This window comes from Aedes albopictus, chromosome 2 (genome assembly GCF_035046485.1).
Source record: "Aedes albopictus strain Foshan chromosome 2, AalbF5, whole genome shotgun sequence".
NCBI classification, from domain to species: Eukaryota; Metazoa; Arthropoda; class Insecta; order Diptera; family Culicidae; genus Aedes; species Aedes albopictus.
Window position 1 is genome coordinate 107,968,375 of NC_085137.1, and position 5,809 is coordinate 107,974,183.

The 5,809-nt window shown below is 40.1% G+C and overlaps 1 pseudogene; it reads left to right on the top strand.

The window, feature by feature from the left end:
* The first annotated feature begins 783 nt into the window (after positions 1-783).
* Positions 784-4,928, top strand: LOC115261301 (serine/threonine-protein phosphatase PP2A-like; annotated as a pseudogene).
* The last annotated feature ends 881 nt before the right edge of the window (positions 4,929-5,809 follow it).

Sequence of the window (5,809 nt, forward strand, 5' to 3'; positions counted from 1 at the left end):
GTTTTTAATAAAATAATGTTTTGAATTTTTTAGAAGCATTTTAAAATTGACTTCCTATGCTTTCCCATGTTAAAAAATCTGCGCTTCACGCACATGATCAAGTGTGGTTATTTTGCATAGAAGCATAGGAAGTCAATTTTGAAATGCTTCTCAAAAATTCAAAATATTATTTTATTGAAAACGGGTTGATGTGCGGGTTAAGAACCTTCGTTTTCTACACAATCATTACCTAATCTGGAAAAAAACTTTTTAATCAAAATTATATGCTAAAAAGTTTGCTAATTGATTTTCTCATCACGTACACCAACCCGCTTTTGATTAAATATTGTTTTGAATTTTTTAGAAGCATTTGAAAACTGACTTTCTATGCTTCCCCATGCTAACAAAAATCGGTGCTTCACGCATACAGTAAACTTTTTCCAGGTGGCAGCAGCGTACCTTCGAACTCTCGAATAGAGGACACCGAAATTTCAAATGCGTTATACCATAGTGGTCTCGCAGCGCGCCGTCACAAACACTAATGCAAATCTACTGGTTGAAAATATGCCTATTTGATTTTGCCGGGAACAGCTGATGTTTACTATTTTCCACCAGTAAATTAGGTAGTGTTCGGGTAATGCAACGTGTACATACACCACCAAAAGCAGAACCCACTATTGTCATCATACTGTTTTCTAACATGTATATCATTTTTCATTGCTGCGAAATGAAACAAAGACTTCACAGATCTAGACTGGCAGCATTTTTTACCTACACCCAAAACAAGGCGCGCATATTCCGTGCATAAACGCTCACGATGCAAGCGCAAAAGTAGCTTGTCGGCGGTAGAAGCACTTTTCCGCGCTTATTTGATGGTGCGCCTGCGCGCACAAAAATTCGAGTAGTATTTTTGACCACACATTGACAAACTGCAATGTGTGGGTGCCATCGGTTGCTATGGGGTTGTGAATGTATTAGTGTGCACTAGCTTTTGCGTCACTAATACATACAAAACGTGCATAGCAAAAATTGGGAATGTGTGAGTGTCTCCCGGTCCGAGATCGAGCGGAATGACAGTAGTTTGTTGTGATTGGAATCCGGACGGTCGCCGTCGTCCGGCAAAAGCGACAAAAAAAGCGTTTTTGGGATTGTTATTGCCTGTGATTTTTCGCTGTGCGAATCCGGTTCGTGACCCGTACCGGAATACGGTCCGTCGTGCGCGTCGAGTGTAAATGCCCGTTTGCCGTCCGCGAGTGTGAGATTAATTAGGAAAGGCCGCAGCAGAGTTTTGGATAACCAGTAGCAGCAAACCTCCAGCACCGATCCCCCGTCGGCAGTAAAGCAGACCGGAGGAAAAAAAGGATGAAGGGCAAGGCGACACTCAAAGATTTGAACCAGTGAATCAGACAATTGAACAAGTGCAATTGAAGAGTGCAATTGACCGCAACCCAAGTGAAAACCCTGTATGATAAAACGAATGAATTTTGGCAAAGGAGATAAAATGTCCGGTGACAGTGTGTGGCGATTTGCACGGTCAGTTCCACGACTTGATGGAGCTCTTCCAGATAAGCGGACGATCGCCGGCCACTATTTATCTGTTCATGGGCGATTACGTTGATCGCAGCTATTACTCAATCAAAACAGTGACCCATGGTGCTAAAGGTTCGATAGCGTGAGTGAATCACAATCCTGCGCGGTAATCACGAGTCCCGCCAGGCCACACAGGTGTACGGTTTCTACGATGAGTGCTTACGGAAGAACGGCAACCCGCACGTTTGGAAGTATTTTACCGACCTGTTTGACTATCTCCCGCTGACGGCCCTGGTCGACGGTCAAATCTTCTGTTTGCATGGCGGTCTCAGTCCCTCGATCGACACGCTGGACTACATCCGGGCCTTGGACAGATTGCAGGAAGTACCTCACCAGGGACCCACGTGTGATCTCTGGTCCGATCCGGATAACCGGGGCGGCTGGGGCATATCGCCACGAGGCGCTGGTTACACCGTCGGCCAGGACATTTCGGAACTTTTTAATCACTCAAATGGTCTGACGTTGGTATCTCGGGCGCATCAGCTTGTTAAGGAAGGCTACAACTGGTGCCACGATCGTAATGTGGTTTAACAATATTCTCTGCACCAAACTACTGTACATACTGTTATCAATGCGGTAACCAGGCAGCATTAATGGAATTATACGATTCTTTGAAGTTTTCATTCCTACAATTTGATCCAGCTCCACGTTGCGGCGAGCCTCACGTGACCAGAAGAATACCGGACTATTTCCTTTAAGAATATATTATTATAACGAATATTGTAATACACACTACAGATTAAATAAACAAAATAATACACCTAATAATAAAAAATATAAATAATTATAGGCAAATATTATTATTTAATTCAAAGAAGAATAACATTCGTGAAAAAGTTTATTACAGACTTGCAAGGAAAAAAAAGGTTAATAAGACGCGTAAATCGTATTACACGAATGAACTTACTTAGATAAAAAGAAAAAGAACGAGAAAAAAAAAACGGAATTAAAACACTGCAAGTGGGAGTCTCTACTGCAGTGCCTTTAAATATTATTCTATGTTATTTCTGCGCAATGCTATTAGACAGTTATTCTTATGTTTTTTTGGTACCGTCGATGATGGTGACAATGGGTCGGAGGGGCGAGATTGGGTCAAAACATTATCTGAAATATTTCATCAAGTATTGCTAATATCGAATCAATAATTGAATTGTGGCATCCTCGTAGTTGCCATCAGTTCCTGTCAAGAAACTGAGATTCTAGAGCAATTAGCTAATAAATCATCGAAAAATGCTTGAAATGAAGACCTTTTTAAAATGATAGTTTTGAGGCTCGATGAAACATCCCTCAGACAATATTCATTAAAAATTTAATTGCGAATTCCCTTGGAAATTTTTCGATACATTTATTTGAGAATTCCTTCAGTATTCTTTTAGGTAAATATTCGGTAAGCAAAGGATTTCTTTAGGAACTCTCGGTTTTTGTTTTTTTGAAAATAATACTGCAATTTCTTTGGAAAATCCTTCGGAACCTGTCGAGGATTCGGTTAGCAATTGCTCAGAATTTTCACGGAATTTTTTTTCCGGCAATTACTTTAAGGACTTTCTTCGGAAGTACCTTTGGATTTTACTTTAATTTTTTTTTGACAATACCATTGTAAATGGCTCATTAACTTTAAAACTTCTATCCGTCGAATCTTTGATAATTCTTACGGCAATTGTTTTGTAAGTTCATTCCAGAATTTCTCTGGCAACTATTTGAGGGTGAAAAATCCTGCGGAAATTTATCAGGGATTTTACAAGTATGCTTCTGAAGCTATCCTTAAAAAGTCGAGTACAATACATTGAAGACGACCTTTCAGTTGAGGTCGAAATATGCATCTGTAAAAGGATGCAAATTCTTAGTGGAATTAAAAAAAAACAGAACTTAAAACGATTTTCTTTTTTACTTACAGGTATTCCACTAACAAGCCCAGGTTCATCATCAAAATTTTGATTCTTACGGAAAATTGTTAAGGTTTTTTTTAATTCTTATGAAAATTTGCTTGCAAACGTGCAGTTTCTTAAAAGAAAACTCTATGGCAATTTTTTCGGGGATTACATCGTTATTTTTTTTTCGGGAATTTGGAGGTTTCATCGCCAAGGCCTGTGAACTTAATTCTGCATTTTTATGGATATATCTACTAAAATATCGTTGGAAATGTTGATCACAGCAACCGGAAGTCGATGATCACGATCACAGCAACCACTGCAGAAGTGACAACTACTTTTTTTTTTCATTCTTATTCCAACCGCTACTGAATAAAGACGTTACTCAAATCACTGCCTACTCATTAGGAAATTCTCTCAATACATTTTTTTTTGCCAAATTCCTGCGGCAAAATACTCGCAAACTGACGGTTTTTCCTTTTAAAATCGCCTCGTCATTTCTTTCAAGAATTCCTACTGTAAGTAAAAGGGAAAATTCTATGCATTTTCTTGAGAAATAGCATCGAAAATTTCATTTTCTTCCTTCCACAGATTCCTTCAGGAATTTCCCCAAGGATTCCATCAGGAATTCCTCAAGGTTCTCCTTCAGGAATTCTTCCACACATTCCTCCTGGAATTCCTTCATGGATTCCTTCAACAAACCAACCCTCTGAAGATTCCTCCAAAAATTCTACCAGGGATTCCTCCAGGAATTTCCTGGAATTCCTCCACGAATTCCTTCAGAAATTCCTCCACGAATTATTTCAGGAATTTCTTCAGGACACCAGATCCAGGAATTCATCCTCGAGTTCCACCACAAATTACTATCTGGAATTCCTCCACGGATTCCTTCAGATATTTCCCCAAGTACTCCTACAGGGATTTCATCAAAAATTACTCCAGGGATTTCTCCAAGAATTCTTCCGTGAAATCCTGCACAGATTCCTGCAGGGATTACTTTAGGAATTTCCCCAATGATTGCTTCAGGAATTCCTCCACGGGTTCGTTCAGGAGTTCTTTCAGGATTCCAGATATATTAATTCCTTCTGGAATTCGTCCACATATTTCTCCAGAAGTTGCTGCATTGATTTTTCAAGAAATTCCATCAGGAATTCCTCCATGGATATCTCAAGGCATTCTTCCAGGAATTTCTCCAGGAAGTCCTCCAGGGATTCCTCCAGGTATCATTCAGGTATTCCTCCAGGGACTCTCCAGGAATTCATCCAGGACAGTATTTTCCAGTGTTGCCCAAATTCTAGACATTCTTACACGGAATCCTCCAGAAACTCCTCCAAGGATTCCTTGAGACATTTCCCCAGGGATTCCTTCGGAAATTGCTCCACGGATTCTTCAGGAACTCTTACAAGAATTCTTTCATGAATTCCACCGGGGGTTCCTTCAAGAATTCTTTCAGGAACTCCTCCAATAACTTCAGGAAATCTTCCAAAGATTTTTCACGGATTCCTGCAGGAATTCTTTCAGGACTCCTGATCCAGGATTTTTTACTGGAATTCCTCCATTCCTCCAGAGATTCCTTTAGAAATTTTTCCACGAATTCCTCAAGGAATTGCTCACGGAACTCCTCAAGGAATTTCTCCAGGGATTCCACAAGGAATTCATATAGGGATTCCACAAGGAATTCATACAGGGATTCCTTCAACAATTTCCCCAAGGATCCTCCACGGATTTCTTCAGGATGTCTACCAGGGATTCCCCAAAGAATTCCTCAAGAAATTCCTCAGGAGATTCCTACAGAAATTCTTCCAGAAATTCCTTCAAGCATTTCTACAGGAATTCCTCCAGGAATTTCTTCAGGTATTCCTACAGGAATTTCTTCAGAGGTTCCTCCAGAAATTCCTCTAGGGTTTCCTCCAAAAATTCTTCTAGAGATTCCCCCTGGAATTTCTCCAGGGATTCCTTCATGAATTCATCCAGGAGTTTTTTCCTAAAAAAACCTCAAGGGTTTCCTTCAGGAATTTCTCCAGGGATCAATACAGGCATCCTTCCAGGGATTCCTTCAGGAATTTTCCCAGGGATTCCTTCAAGAATTCCTTCAGGAATTTCTCCAGAAATTTCTTTAAGAATTATTCATGGATTTTTCCAGGAATTTCTTCAAGAATTCCTTAAGAAATTCCTCCATTAATTCCTCTAGGAGTCTTCAGGAATTCCTGCACAAATCCCTTCAAGAAATATATCAAGGATTTATCCACGAATTCCTCCAAGAATCCCTCAAGAGATTCCTCTAAGGCTGCGTCCAGGAATTTCTCCAGGGATTCCTCCAATAATTAAAGATCCAGGAATTTCTCCATGGATTTCTCCAGGGACTTTTCCAT